The sequence below is a fragment of the Carcharhinus amblyrhynchos genome, chromosome 6 (genome assembly GCF_965287045.1).
Source record: "Carcharhinus amblyrhynchos chromosome 6, sCarAmb.v2.hapA, whole genome shotgun sequence".
NCBI classification, from domain to species: domain Eukaryota; kingdom Metazoa; phylum Chordata; class Chondrichthyes; order Carcharhiniformes; family Carcharhinidae; genus Carcharhinus; species Carcharhinus amblyrhynchos.
This window is the reverse complement of record NC_137329.1, coordinates 12,380,736-12,397,107: the sequence shown is the minus strand read 5'-3', so window position 1 is coordinate 12,397,107 and position 16,372 is coordinate 12,380,736. Positions and strand designations below refer to the sequence as shown.

Below are 16,372 nucleotides of genomic sequence, written 5' to 3'. Positions count from 1 at the left end.
GTAATCTTCCAGGCTCTCTTTTCCTAGGGTGGGTGTTGGTGGGAGTGATGGGGGTGGTGGAGGGGCAGGGATCGATTGGGCTATTGCACAGAACAGAGAGATCTGCACACGCACAATTGCGCTCTCTACTGTGAGCAGCAGGCTTTCCAGCGAACCTCGGCATTTCCCGCTCCCCGCTACTGGTGGGAAACAGTACCACATTTTTGCCTTTTTTTAAACTAAGTGGCAAAGATTTCATTTGTGGCCTCACCTTAAAACAGATCTGTAGCTCTCCCATTTCCAAACTCATTTGGCTTTCAAATCTTTTCGGTAAGATCAGCCCTTTATTGTGAGGAGATGTATAGGTGTAGCCATGAGAAATGTCTGCGCGTATGGGGACAGGGTGGGGGAAAGGTCTGGGGTAAAATGTTCTGTCAGAGAATCAGTGCAGCCGACTCCAGGGGCCGAATGGCCTCTTCTGCACTGTAGGGATTCTGTGATATGATTGATATTATAGGTAGTGGTTTGAGAAATAGTGACAACATCGTGAGATCGTAGGACTGATGGCATCTGTTGTTGAACTGATTGAGTCAATCATTGAGGCTATGTTGAGGTCAATCGTCAGACTAAAACAAAGCAATGATGGTGATGGTGAGTCAGTCCATAGGAATTGCAACCTGATGTCAGGTTTTTATTTGAGACTCGAGGGGAAAGACAAGATTGGAGAAAAGCTACACTGTGTTCTGAAGTAAAGTGCGTTTGGAAACCTTAAAGCATCCATTTATATAGATGTCTGGAGGTCAGTGACAGCTGGTGACCTTTCTGAGAGTTCAGGGTGCAGCCTCAGAAAGACAATATGTGATCATCATCTTTGTTAATTGTCCAAAAGAAGTGCATTATTTAAACAGTGAATGAAAGAACAATTATGCTTTAATTTTGCCATGTTTCTCTTGAATTTTCTTAATGTTATTTAAATACATGCAGGAAGTTTTTCCTTTATTCATTCCTGAGATGTGGGCATCGCTGGCTGGGCCAGCATTTATTGCCCATCCCTAACTGCCCTGTTTCTCAGAGGGCATTTCAGAGTCAACCACGTTACTGTGGACCTTGAGTCACGCGTAGGCCAGACCAGTTAAGGATGACAGATTTCCATCCCGAAAGGATATTAGTGAACCAGAGGGGTTTTTACAACTGTTGACAATGCCATGGTCATCGTTAGACCTTTAATTCCTGATTTTTAATTAGTTCAATTTTCACCATCTGCCATGGTGGGATTCAAACACAGCTCCCCTGAACATTACCCTGGGATTACTGGACCAGCAACAATACCACTATGCTACCGCCTCCTGGTAGAATTTAAGAACAGAATTTTAGAACAGAATACGAGGATTCTGGCAACAAAATCCCATCCAAGACTATAGTTCATATTTTTGCCATTACTGGTGATCCTGTGGTGTAGAAGGTACTTCGACACATCCGCTTGCTGATAGTATCACGCATTTCCCTCTTGCTTGTGGTCATACTAGGTTGGATTTTCATGTTAGGGATGCGAAATGGGAACTTTCCTGGCTCGATGTGCCTACCTCAGGAAGAAGTGCCTCAAAATGTGTGATTTTTCCTCCTGAGGTGGGGGAGGCGATCGCACCCTGGAGTCACTACCCCCCTCGCCCCCCCTCCTCACCCCCAGTAGCAGATTGGAGGCAGCCACAACGGCTGAAGAAGGCTGGGTAAAAGGCCCACCTCAGTTTTCTGGGAGTTTATCCCAGTTTTTTTTTAATCCAACGTTAGACTCTCTGGGCCTTCATCCCTCACATCGTCACACCCTGCTCATCCACCCCTAGTGGCCTCTCATTCCCTTCCTGCCAACTAATGGCCCATCACCCACTTCCAACACCCCTTCACCCTTGTTGCCAACCCATAATACTGCTATAGCATTTCACCCAGTATACACTCTATATAGAACCAATAAACTCTATAGCTACACTGGCATGTGTGGGGAAAAGCTGAGAAAAAAGCCATTCAGAACTTTAATTTAAAAATCTGCTATTATTACAACCCTATAAATGAGCAAATCACCTCAACCTTTTAAGTATTAGTAGCAGAAACTACAAGCACTTGACACTTTTTCTAGTTTACATAAATATTGTTAATAAACATTGAGAAATTGACAAGCTACATCTTGGAAAAAAGGTTGTCAATTAAGCAATATTTTCCCCAGTGCAGAACTGTTTTAACAAACTGCCTGGGCTGTCAGACAGCTTAGCAAAGTGTTTCAATTCCTTTTGGGATTGGACTTCACACTGTCTCATTGTCATCCAGGATTTTAAAAAATGGCCTTCTAACCATCACTAATCTGTTCATTTTTTAATTCATTAATGGAATGTAATCATCATTGGCTGGGCTAGTATTTATTGCCCATCCCTAATTGCCCTTCAGGTGGCATTTAAGAGTCAAGTACATTGGTGTAGATCACATGTAGACCAGACCCAGGTAAGGACTGTAGGATTCCTTCCTTAAAGGGCAGTAGTGAACCAGATGGGTTTTTACAATAATTGTTTCATGGTCATCATTAGACTTCTTAATTCCAGGTTTTTTTTTAAAATATGTAATTCAAATCTCACCATCTGTGATAGTGAGATTTGAACCTGGGTCCCCTGATCTTGCCCTGGGTCTCTGGATTACCAGTCCAGTGACAATACCACTAGGCCACCGGCTCCCCATTTAAAACCTACTTGAGATAAAGGTTTTGTCAGGCTTCCATCAAACAGCTGCTTTCTCGGACTGTGGACAGCTGAAAATATTGTTGTGGCATCAGCTCGCGCGCTGCCGGAATCTTACAATTATCCTGCCTTTTCCCAAAGGATCACGTCATTTTTCCTGACCTGAAGTTGATGGATTGGTTGGAAGTTGTGGTTGTCTGAATTAAAGAGGTAGATTAATGAGGTGTATCATTTACCACTGAGCTAGGTAGTGATTCTTTCTGGTGTGTGGAAATTTAAATTGTGCGATTAGTTTATTAATAAAGATAGTGACAGCCAGATGTTCCTTGGACCCACAATTGAAGTTTATTGTCGAATGTATTGGCGCTTAAGATAACTGCAGACTCTTTCATTCTTTCAGGATTGCAGGAGACATTCTGCACCCTAAAGGGGCATGTTGTGGGCCTAAATGATTCAGAATACTCAACATAAATGTTATTAAATTGTATTATACTGTGCTGGTGATATTTTACTGTGTTGATGCTATTGTTACCAAAGCCTGGGAGAGGGGGTTTGCACAGGGTGAAAAACACCAGAACTTGTGTCCTTATGGGGGGGATCATGGCTCAAGTTGCAGCTTTTGCAGCACCTTCCCTCTGCATGGAAACCGATGGTCACACCCACAGGCAACAATGAATGCCCACCCACCTCTAATACCCAGCCACTGTCCCCGATCCCATCGAGTTCAAAGAACAAAGAACAACCCAGCACGGGAAACAGGCCCTTCGGCCCAACAAGCCCGCGCCGCCGCATCACCCTACACCTATTCTACCCTGCGTGTCTACGAATGGAACCCCTAACTTAGCCAGATTCAGGGGAGAATAGTGCAAATTTGGTAAAACCAATCAGCCTAAGAGCACATCTTTGGGGTGTGGGAGGAAACCGGAGCGCCCGGAGGAAACCCACACAACCACAGGGAGAATGCACAAACTCCCACAGACACAGGCCCAAATCCATGTATCTGCACAGCTAACAGTGCTAGTCACCGAGCTGTTGCGGCGCCCGTCTACCGGTCCAGGATCAAGCACACACACCGACACGAAGTACTAGGCCACTCCTGGAACCTCCAAGAGTAGCCCACGCACGACCCACCGTGTGCATGCCCCTCGTTTGACAACGAGGTGGACCTCCACCTGCGGAATAAAAGACAAAAACGTTAATCACAAGCCTGCCTTTCCGGTGTCTCCCAAGGTTCTAACCCTTATTTAATAACCCCTACCATAACCCTCCATCCTCGTTTCACTCATGTGCCTATCTAACTGAACCTTAAACGAGTCCAATGTTCCTGCCTCCACCACCCTACTCGGTAGCGCGTTCCATACCCCTACAACTCTCTGCGTAAAGAACCTTCCTCTCATATCCAAATTATATCTCTCCCCCCTCACCCTTAAATCATGTCCTCTTGTATTTGTAACCAATCTAGGGAGCAGTCTCTCACTATTGACTCTGTCTATTCCCTTCAGTATCTTATATACCTCTATCATGTCCCCCCTCAATCTCCGTCTTTCCAAGGAGAACAGTCCCAGTTTCTCCAACCTTTCCTCGTACCCCAGCCCCTCCATGCCAGGCAACATCCTGGTAAACCTCCTCTGCACCCTTTCCAGAGCCTCCACGTCCTTCCGGTAGTAAGGTGACCAGAACTGGACGCAGTACTCCAAATGCGGTCTAACCAACGTTCTATACAACTGAAGCATTAGACGGCAGCTTTTAAACTCTATACCCCTTCCTATAAAGGCTAGCATTCCATAAGCCTTCCTGACAACATTCTCCACTTGTGTCGCAACCTTCATGGATTTGTGAACCTGCACTCCCAGGTCCCTCTGTGTTTCTATACTCCTAATTTGTCTACCTTTAATCACATAGCTCCTCTCTACATTATTCCTTCCAAAATGCATCACCTCGCATTTGTCAGGATTAAATTCCATCTGCCACCTATCTGCCCAATGCACCAACCTATCTATATCCTGTTGTATCACCTCACAATCCACTTCGGTACCCGCCAACCCTGCCATCTTGATGTCATCAGCAAACTTGCTGATCACACCACCTACGCTCTCTTCCAAGTCATTTATGTAGACTACAAAGAGGAGAGGTCCCAGTACTGAGCCCTGCGGCACACCACTGGTCACTGGCCTCCAGCCGGACAAAGTCCCCTCCACTACTACCCTCTGTCTCCTATTACCCAGCCAGTTCTCAATCCACCTAGCTACCTGGCCTCGTATCCCATGCGCCTTAACCTTTTCTACCAGCCTACCATAAGGGACTTTGTCAAACGCCTTACTGAAATCCATATAGATGACATCAACGGCTCTCCCATCGTCAACCGTTTTTGTCACCTCCTCAAAGAATTCCACCAGATTCGTAAGGCAAGACCTCCCTCTAACAAAGCCATGTTGCGTATCCCCAATCAGACCGCAACGCTCCAAATGCTCATACATCCTACCCCTAAGTACTTTTTCCATTAATTTCCCTACCACCGATGTCAAACTCACCGGCCTATAATTTCCAGGGTTATCCCTGCTACCTTTTTTGAACAGCGGTACCACATTTGCTACCCTCCAGTCTTCTGGGACCTCACCTGTGTCCAAAGAAGAGACAAAGATTTGTGCCAGAGGCCCAGCAATTTCATCTTTCACCTCCCTAAGCAGCCTGGGATAAATACCGTCAGGCCCCGGAGCTTTATCTGTCCTTACGCTACCTAAAAGCCCTAGCACTTCCTCCCTCGTAATAGATATTTCCTGCAGCTGATCCTCAGCTCCCTCTAACAGACCGCACGATTCCGAACCCCTCTCCTTCGTGAATACCGACGCAAAGTATTCATTCAGGAGCTCCCCCATTCCCTCCGACTCAATACATATCTCCTCACTTTTGTCCCTAAGAGGACCAATTTTCCCTCTAACTACTCTCTTGCTCCTAATATAGGAATAAAATGCCTTCGGATTTTCCTTAATCCTACCAGCCAAAGCCATTTCATGCCCTCTCTTCGCCCTTCTAATTCCCCTTTTTAGCTCCCTCCTACTGTCTCTATATTCCTCCAGCGCACTCTCCGTACCCAGTCGTTTCGACCTAACATATGCCTCCCTCTTCTTCCTCACCAAGCCTTCAATACCCCCTGTAATCCACGGCTCTCTAATCCTACCTTTCCCATCCTTCCGCTTAACCGGAACATACCTCCCCTGCAAATGAAGCAGATAAAGTGGGTGCACGAAAATTGCATGGCTCCTCACCTCCCTGTAATAAGTCCTCGGAGGCAGAACTCACTTCGCCAAAATCCCTTTACTTGCCAGTCTGACAACTGCATAAGGAGTGCTTTCAATCAGCAGCCTACACTCAGAGTCCCAGAGGAACTGACATTCCTGCTTAAATGCAAAGCAAAAGTCTCCCTGATCGGGTCATCAAAATTTGGTCCTACATCAGGGAGTTCATACTGTAACAGGCCCGCCTCAATTGCCTGATTAAAGTCATTACACTCCTCTTGCATCAGTGCAGAGAGGTCACAAATAATACCAGCTCCCCCCTCCCCCACAACCACAAAAGAAAACCACAAAATCCAATTGTTAATCCACTTTGTTGGTGGAATAGAATTGAAAAGAATTGATTACATTGAAAAGTACTGAAAGGGAGAAAAATTACCTTGTATTTCCAGGTAAGCGTAGATTAATTACAATCTAATGATGGGAAGACATTGAAAAGGAACTCATTTAAAAGTGATTTAAAAAAGATTTAGCTTAATTCTTCAAGTGAAAATTTTAAATTGTGTACTGAAGTATTTTGTACAGTTGTAAAAGACATGCCTCGAAGCACGATTAACAAAATAGTGAAGAAAGTAGAAATACTGTGTACAGTTCTGGCCACCCTATTGTAGAATGGAGATTATTGAACTTGAAAGAGTGCAGAAAAGATTTACTAGGATGCTACCAGGACCTGATGGTTTGCGTTATAAGGAGAGGCTGGATAGATTGGAACTTTTTTCCCTGGAGCATAGGAGGCTTAGGGGTAATCTTATAGAGATTTATGAAATAATGAAGGGCATAGATCAGCTAGATAGTCAACATCTTTTCCCAAAGGTTGAGGAGTCGAAAACTAGAGGGCATAGGTTTAAGTTGAGAGGGGAAAGAAACAGAGGAGCACTTTTTCACACAGAGGGTGGTGAGTGTCTTGAACAAGCTGCCAGAGGTAGTAGTAGAGGCGGGTACAATTTTGTTTTTTTAAAAGCATTTAGACAGTTACTTGAGTAAGATGAGTGTAGAAGGATATGGGCCAAATGTGGGCAATTGGGATTAGCTTAGTGGTTAAAAAAGAGAGTGGAATGGACAAGTTGGGCCGAAGGGCCTGCTTCCATGCTGTAAACCTCCGTGATTCCATGACTGTATGAAAAGATGTGTCTTGAGATTGGGAACCAAATAGAAACTTAAATACTCCTGCACACATGACGGGAGAGCATCAGAAGATCAGGCACATTCTTCTCAAAGCTTGTTTAGTGTTGCGGTTTGGCGGGACTAGTTTCTCAGTCACTAATGGATAGCAAAGGGGGGTTGTTTAAGCTCCAGTAGCAATGGCAAAGTATTGGAAATGCCCAGCACAGATGATAGCATCTGTGCAAAGTGAAAGAAAGGGGCAGCACGGTGGTTAGCACTGCTGCTTCACAGCTCCAGGGACCTGGGTTCGATTCCTGGCTCGGGTCATTGACTGTGTGGAGTTTGCACATTCTCCTCGTGTCTGCGTGGGTTTCCTCCAGGTGCTCTGGTTTCCTCCCACAGTCCAAAGATGTGCGGGTTAGGTTGATTGGCCTTGCTAAAATTGCCGCTTTAGTGTCCTGAGATGTGTAGGTTAGAGGGATTAGCGGGTAAAATATGTAGGGATATGGGGGTGGGGCCTGGGTGGGATTGTGTTCGGTGCAGACTCGATGGGCCGAGGGGTCTCTTTCTGCACTCCCAATCATTGACTCTTTCTTTGTCCGCTGATACTGTTTGGTCTGCTGAGTATTTCCAGCATTTTCTGTTGCTGTTTCACATTTCCAGCCACGTGCAGCCATTTGGTCTCCTATTATATGCATTTGTAAGTGTGCTTGTTTCAATTTAAAATGAGATAATATTTATCATTCAATGAAAAGTGCAATTTTTCTATCGCCTACTTATGTGCATAGAGACAGAACATTATTGCAGGTGAAGCTGTTGGTGCTAATTTACTGGAAGGTTTTGCAATTTTTAAATCTGTAAGTGAAATCAGGGGTCATGTGCAAATCGAATGTTAGTTCAAGATATTCTCATTTGCGCATAGAATTGTTGTTTGCGATTCTTGTGAGATTCAAATCTTTTGGATGTTGCTGTCTGAATTTTGCATTGGGCCAGGTTCAAACTGGCAAAGTTGGCTGCATAATATGACTGACCTAATTGTGTGTGTAATTGTCTGACAAAGCTGTGGTTGTAAACTGTCTCAGACTGAAACCTGAGCCAAATAAATAGAGGCATAGAGTGCAAAAAAGAAGATGCTTTAATGAACCTACGTAAAAGAGTTCAACCCCACTCTGATTATGGCCCCCAATTCTGGGCATCCAAAGGATGCAAAGTCATTGAATCCCTACTGTGCAGAATGAGGCCATTCAGTCCATCGAGTCTGCGCTAACTCTCTGACAGAGCATCTTATTCAGGCCCACCTCCCCATCTCTGTAGTCTACCATATTTACCCCACTTGTCCCCCTAACATTAGGGGTCATCTAGGGACACTAAGGGGCAATTTAGCATAGCCAATCCATTTATAACCTGCTCATCTTTGGACTGTGGGAGGAAACTGAAGGAAATCCATGTAGACATGGGGAGAATGTGCAGACTCCAGTAGACTGTCACCCAAAGCGGGAATTGAACCCGCGTCCCTGATGCTATGAGACAGCAGTGCTAACCACTGTGCCACCGTGCCCTCATAGAGGGTTCAGGAAAGATGACTCAGGGATGAGGGATTACAGGAAAGCTGGGATTGTTCTCCAAAGAGCCAAGAAGCCTGAAGGGGTTTGATGGGACTTTTATAAATTTGTGAAAGGTTTAGATAGAAATTCTTTCCAATGGCTGAAGGATTGATAAACAGATGGCCCTGGTTTAACTTAATTTTCAATTGGCAAAAAAACAAGAACTGGCACAAGGAACATTGTTACATGAATAGTAGATAGGATTTGGAATACACTCCTTCCCTCCCTAATATTGTGCTGGATACATTTAAATCATAGAATCCCTACAGTGCAGAAAGAGGCCCTGTGGCCCATGGAGTCTGCACTGAACACAATCCCACCCAGGCCCAACCCCCATATACCTACGTATTATACCCACTAATCCCTCTAACCTACACATCCCTGGATACTATGGGGCAATTTCTTAGCATGGCCAATCAACTTAACCCGCACATCTTTGGACTGTGGGAGGAAACCCACGCAGACACGAGGAGAATGTGCAAACTCCACACAGACAGTGACCCGAGCCGGGAATCGAACCCAGGACCCTGGAGCTGTGAAGCAGCAGTGCTAACCACTGTGCCACCGTGCCACCCATAAATAACTTGTTCAAAAGGAAATCAAACAAATTCTTGAAGTAAAACAATGTAGGGAAATGGAAGTTAAGATGTTGTGATAACACTGACTGGATTTCTCCTCGAAAGATGGGCCGTGTGCCCTTCTATAGTGCTGCACTATTCGATTGGATCCAAAATGCAGCGCAAAGGCACTTGACAGAAGCTGCTAAGGGTTAAAAGTAGGGGCAGTAGGGTCGGGAGGGGTGAAGATGAGGGCGCCTGGAAACAGGAGAGGTACAATGACTGATTTCCCCGGCCCTGATTGTTACTAATAGATTATAACACATTTATATCTGGGCAGATCCGCAAGAAGAAAGAAAGACCTCTATTTATACAGAGCCTTTCATTACCACCGGACATCTCAAAACACTTAAGGGTCAATGGAAGACTTTTGAGTGCAGTCACTGTTTAAATGTCGGAAATGATGATGTGGAGATGCCGGCGTTGGACTGGGGTAAACACAGTAAGAAGTCTCACAGGTTAAAGTCCAACTGGTTTATTTGTAGCAAATGCCACTAACTTTCTGAAAGCTAGTGGCATTTGCTACAAATAAACCTGTTGGACTTTAACCTGATGTTGTGAGACTTTTAAAAGTTGGAAACGCAGCGGTCAATTTGCACGTAGCAAACTCGCACAAACTGCAATGTGATTAAGACCAGATAAACTGTTATTGCAATCTGGATTGAGAGATAAATATCGGCCAGTGATAGCGCCTCTCTTCTTCTTTGACATGGGATCTTTTGTGCCTACCTGAGAGACAACACTTCCAACAATGTGGCACTCCCTCAGTACTGGAGTACTGGAATGATTTTTATGCTGAAGTTCTCGGGTGGGCCTTGAACCCAGAAACTTGTGACTTGATATGGAAATGCTCCTGTCCGAGCCACAGCTGACACATTTTTCAATATCCCATCACACCTCAAAAAGAAATACTTGCATTTATATAGTGCCTTTCACGACCTCAGGAAATTGCAAAGTGCTTGGGCCCCAGGAATTTTCAGTCCGTTTGATGGTAAACTTGCAGTTTTGTTTAACAAGCTCAGAAATATTAATATTGGAGAGGAAGATGCAAAGGAGTTGGAAATGTGCTTTAATTTCTGTTCAGCTTTGTGGAAGAATACCATATGATAGTGTGGCGATTCGGTCTAAACTGGGAGAGTTAAGATTGGGTACATGTGGGGAGGTGATTCTCCCACCCCACTGTGCTTCAGAATTAGCGCAGTGGGCCGGGAGATTCTCATGTTGGCCGCTTTGTGAGATTTGTACATGCATTCCCACCCCGATAGTGTCGCCCAACCCAAGTCTTTTGCTGCCGACGGAATCAAGCTGAAAATCAGCATAATGGCTAATTTTATGCATTTACCTATCTTAGCATCTGATTAGCGGGAGCATGACAACAATGTCCACTCTCGCTTTCATCAGTCACCTCTCTGGCATGATGTCACTCTTTACAGCTGCTTTATGAAAGTCGGGAATTGGGTCACCATTACTGCTGACTGGGGAGAGAGGATGGAAATCATAGCATCCCTATAGTGCAAAGAAGGCTGTTTGAGGTATGTCCCAGCAATGTCCGTGGGGGTTAGGGGATTATCCTGGTAACCGCAGGCTTCTGCACTCAGAGTTTTCTCGGGAGCTTATTTCAGCCTCTTGTGCCTATCCATTGTCCTTTTGCCCCATAATTGTTCACTGAAAATATGGCCACCAATTGCATAGAGCAAGAGCAATTGGATAGCCTGAAGCTGTTTTCCTTGGAGCAGAGGAGACTGAGGTGGGATTTGATTGTGAGCAAAATTATTAACAGCATAGCGTAGACAGGAAGAAACATACCCCTTGGTGGAAGGATCAGCAACCAGGGCGCATAGATTTAAGGTAAAGAGTGGGAGGTTTAGAGAAGGTATGAGTAAAAACTTCTTCACCCAGAGGGTGGTGGGAATCTGGTATCATTACTTGAATTCCAGTAGTGGAATTCAATTCGCGATCCGCATCACATTTGAGAAGTATGTTGATGTGTGCTTGCGACGACAAGGCATGAGCCAAGTGCTGGAAAATGGGATTAGAATGGTTGGGTGGTTTGTCTTTGACTAGCACAGATGTGATAGGCCGAAGGGCCTTTTTCTGTGCTGTCTGTGATTTTACAAGAAGATGACGCACAAGAACATGGAGTAAAAATAATGGAGAGGTTGTGAGGAATAGCGTAAGGCTGGAGGAAGTTATGGAGAATGGAAGGAATGAATTAGGAGTTTGAAGAAATGGAGAATAATTGTATATGTGTGATATTGGGGGTCCGAGCCAAAATGTAAGCTCGTGATAAACGGGTATGACTGAGCAGGCTATTGTGCAGGATATGGGAAGCAGAATTTTAGATAGGGTCAGAATGGTTGATGAGAACATTAGAACGCAAGGGTTTATGAGTTTGAAAGACCAGAAATGGTGCGGTTGTTGAGATGGATGTCGGCAGCACTGTATCTGGATCAGAATATTCATCAAGGGCACGAGGTGTATCCCGTAACTGCTTTTCATCTGGGTTTACTGCCCTATCTATGAGTTAAAAGTTGCCTAGTTTTGGTTGACTGATCATCCATAACTAGTTCAGATTGTGTTTGCACTTTTACATCACTAGTTTCCTAAGAGGATCTGCACAAGTTGCTGACCGAATGAATTTGTGAATGATGCCAATCATCAAAGAAGTCTAAGTCATGAACTGATAATTATGTATCAACTTCAGAATCATAGTTTGAAAGAAAGATATGCATTTGTATGGCATCTTTCACATCCACAGAAATTGCCAAACTGCTTGACAGCTAGTAAAATACCTTTGAAGTGTAGTTGCTGTTGTCAAGGCAGCCATATTGTACATAGCAAGCTCCCACAAACAGCAATATGGTAATAGCCTGTTTTTCTGCTGTTGGTTTAGGGAAGACAGGGGCAACTTCCTCGCTTACTGTTAAAATGATGCAGTGTGGTCCCTTCCTTCCATCTGAAAAGGCAGAATAGAACTTCCATTTCAAGTTGACCATGCAGCATTCCCTTAGCCTTGCACCGGAGTGTTGGTTTCTATTATTACGCTCAAGCACTGGCGTGAGACGAGAACTCAGTTCCGGTGGCACAGTGGTTAGGACTACTGTCTCACAGCGCCAGGGACTCGGGTTCAGTTTTGGCCTCGAGTCATTATCAGTGTGAGTTCGCATTAGAACATGAGAACATTCTCCTCATGTCTGCGAGGATTTCCTCCGGGTGCTCCGGTTTCCTCCCACACACTAAACATGTACCACAACACCAGGTTAAAGTCCAACAGGTTGATTTGGAGTCATGAGCTTTTGGAGGGCTGCTCCTTCATCAGGTGAGACACCTGATGAAGGAGCAGTGCTCATGATTCCAAGTAAACCTGTTGGACTTGAACCTGCTGTTGTGAGACCTCTTACTGTGCCCACCCCAGTCCAAAGCTGGCATCTCCAGTCCAAAGGTGTATAGGTTAGATGATGCTAAACTGCCCTAGGATTAGCAGGGTAAACACATGGTGTTACGGGGATTGTGTCTGGGTGGGCTTGTTGCCAGTGCAGGCTCGAATGGCCTCCTCCTACACAGTAGGGATTCTATGACTCTGACTCAGCATGTGCTACCAACTGAATCATGGCTGACATAGTATTAGCACTTAACCATGTAATTAGATAGGATCAATTGAGAAAATAAATAAGAGGTTACAAGGCACGTCAATAAAGCCACAGTGATTCAAAATAAGCTACTTGCTGATTTGGTGTCTGGGATTGATCCCACTTGATGAGATTAATTTAGGATTCAATGTCTGAGGTAACGGAAGAATCAACAGCATCTAATAGCCAGATTATGGCTATGAAATAGAAAGACCTCACACTTAAGTATCACCTCTGACAACCTCAAGATGACCCAAGTACCTCACAGCCAATTAATCGCAGTCCACAAGCTTGTCATTAGCAGTATTTGCGGAACTCATACAACATTGTCCTTATTAGCTTGCACAGATGAATTGGTTGCCTCATCTTTTCTTTTGGAGGGTGGTGTTAGACTTTTGAGATGCCAGAATAATGAACTTTCATCTGGAGAGTTGCTCCTGCATCTTCTGCTCTTGGTAAATCCACTTTCTGTGCTGGTGCCTGCATGTGAACAAGCTGCTCACAATCTCAACTCCATTGATCTTGGGTAAACCTGCAGGGAGGCCATGACCTAGTGGTCTTATCGCTAGGTTATTAATCCAGAAACTCAGCTAATGCTCTGGGGGATCAGATTTGAATCCCACCACGGCATTTGGTGGAATTTGAAATAAATAAAAAAAAATCTGGAATTAAAAATCTACTGATGACCATGAACCCATTGTTGTAAAAGCCTATCTGGTTCACTAACGTCCTTTAGGGAAGGAAATCTGCTGTCCTCACTTGGTCTGGCCTACATGTGAGTCCAGAGCCAGAGCAATATGGTTGTGGGATGGCACAGTGGTGCTGTGGTTAGCACTACTGCCTCACAGCACCAGGGACCTGGGTTCGATTCCTGGCTCAGTTCCCCGAGTGGGGTCTACACATTCTCCGCGGTTTCCTCTGGGTGATCGGGTTCCCTCCCACAATCTGAAAGACATGCTGGTTTGGTGCATTGGCCACGCTAAATTTTCCCTTGGTGTACCCGAACAGGCTTCAGAGAGTAGCAACGCGGGAATTTTCACAGGAGATGTAAATCTACTTGTGACTAATAAATAAACTTGACTCTCAACTGCCCTCAGGCAAAGAGGGATGGGCAATAAATGCTGGCCAGCTAGCAAAGCCCATGTCCCACAATGAGCAGTAAAAAAAGACATTACATTTGCCTCATCTAGTTGATCTACATGTACAATCAGAACTTCTGATTTTAGAGAGTCTTTTATTAGATCTACAAAAAGCTCCACTCAAAGCGATGAGACTAGAAGGTCTTATGAGGAAAGGCTGAGGGACTTCAGGCTGTTTTCATTAGAGAGAAGAAGGTTAAGAGGTGACCTAATTGAGGCTTACAAGATGATCAGAGGATTAGATAGGGTGGACAGTGAGAGCCTTTTTCCTCAGATGGTGCTGACTAACACGAGGGGACACAGCTTTAAACTGAGGGGTGATAATTATAGGACGGATGTGAGAGGTAGGTGCTTTACTCAGAGGGTAGGAAGGGCGTGGAATGCCCTGTTTGCAGCAGTTGTGGACTCGCCAACTTTAAGGGCATTCAAATGGTCAGTGGATAGGCATATGGATAATATTAGAATAGTTTAGGTTAGAGGGTCATTAGATTGGTTCCACTGGTCAGCGCAACATCGAGGGCCAAAGGGTCTGTACTGCGCTGGAATGTTCTATGTTCTAGAACAAAATGGGGTCTTGGAGAGTGAAGGAATAGGGAGTCAGCAAGTTGTGCCTGACTGGTGACAGTGGTATCTGGGAAAACTCGAGTTGAGGTGAATGATTGCCAAAGGACACCAGAAACCTCGTGGTATACAAAACTTGAATTTTATTGAAGAAGGACATGTTGCCGAATCCTTTCATTTTGCACCGATCTGGACAAATGCAAGAATGCCAAATTTCAAATGATCACACTAATTTATATAACAGGAGAAAAGGATGCTGATTGGTTGGCTGAGGCATTACCCTGGAGAAAGCAATGGGCTTCTCAAACAGCAGGATAATTCAGTCAAAAGCACAAGCCTCGAACGTATTCCTTTTGATGCAGAGCATGGGTTTTTTGTATATGAACATATATTGCTTCTAAAAGGTGTGAATTGTTTTTTTCATGTAGCTATTTGCAGACTGAGGATTATTCAGGAAGTGCTGCCCAATCACAGAATCGTTCCTTGCTGAATATTTCTGCTGCTAATTGCTATCTTAATAATGTGAAGGAGGCACTGGACTGAGCTGCTAGTCTTCCTGTGCAACACAAACCTGCTTGCCTCAATGCCACGACAGGAAGACATCTGATGAAGCCAGAAAGCCAGAAAGAGGTTGCAATAAATAAGAGTTTACTGAAGAGGTCGGTGCTACTTTATGTAAGTGTCCACCCTGTGCAACTACACCTTTTTAACCCTGCCACTACATCTCAGTGTATCCCCAGGATCCACAGCAGAGGTGGAGACAGCCTGCCGAGTGCTACACCCCCTTGTCTGTGATGACTTTGCTGGGTGTCCTCTGGATGGCTGAGACTTGGAGGTTCTCAGTCTGCTTTTAGTGACCTGCTGTGTGACAGTGCCACCCTCCTCAGCTTGTGGAACTGGAAGTGAAGCGGTCACAGGAAGAGGGGATTCTGATGAGCGGCAGTCACCCGAGTGGATGGGCCCAGACTGTGAACCAACTTTCTTTCCACCCTATGGGTGCCTGAGAGCACCTGGCTTCCTCCTTGAGCTTCATTGTTTTGGGTCAAGTAAAGGGGCACCCTATGAATTATTGGTCCACTCTATGGAGAACCAGGCTCAGCTGAGTTCTGCTCTCAAAGTTCCAGTGCTCAATAAACCAGTGTTGTTCCTGACAACAGGACTGGGTGAGGAAGTTAAAGATTGGGCTGGGGATTGCTTTAAAGATTGGGCTGGGGATTGCTTTCCATGTATTCACGCTTGGAGACAACGGCAGCAACACTTGTGTTTGCAGTGGTTTGGACTGGCAGTCTTCAATCTCCCAGGTAAACATTGTCAAGTTGTAAACAGCAATGCTTCAAACAGCCCAGTTAATTCCAAGGAAGAATAGAATTGGGCTATAAAGAATACATAATCAACATTTCTACTTGGATACAAGGCCTGTGTGATTCATATTACCATGTAGATGGAATATAAGAGGGAATGAAGTTTTGAAGGTATCTCTGAAACTCACCGACACAGTTAGTCTGCCAGGAAATGGAAGACAGAGAACAGCTAGAAGCTAGAAGTCTCTCTGATTTATTGTGCAGGAATGCATAGGAGCTCACATGTGATTGGAAAGACCAAATTTGTGTTGAGAAGTTAAGAAGGCTAGAAGATGTTACTAGCTTGCAGTAGAGGAAGAATTGCTGGGGAGGGGTAAACTCTCACTATGAAAGCTATTTCTGAGACTGAAAGTTAGTAGGCTGAG

The 16,372-nt window shown here is 44.8% G+C and overlaps 1 protein-coding gene across 1 annotated transcript in view; it reads left to right on the top strand.

Moving 5' to 3' along the window:
* The window catches only part of LOC145343701 (protein kinase C-binding protein NELL1-like), an 828,548-nt gene that overhangs the window by 418,098 nt on the left and 394,078 nt on the right, over positions 1–16,372 (top strand). The window lies entirely within an intron of this gene.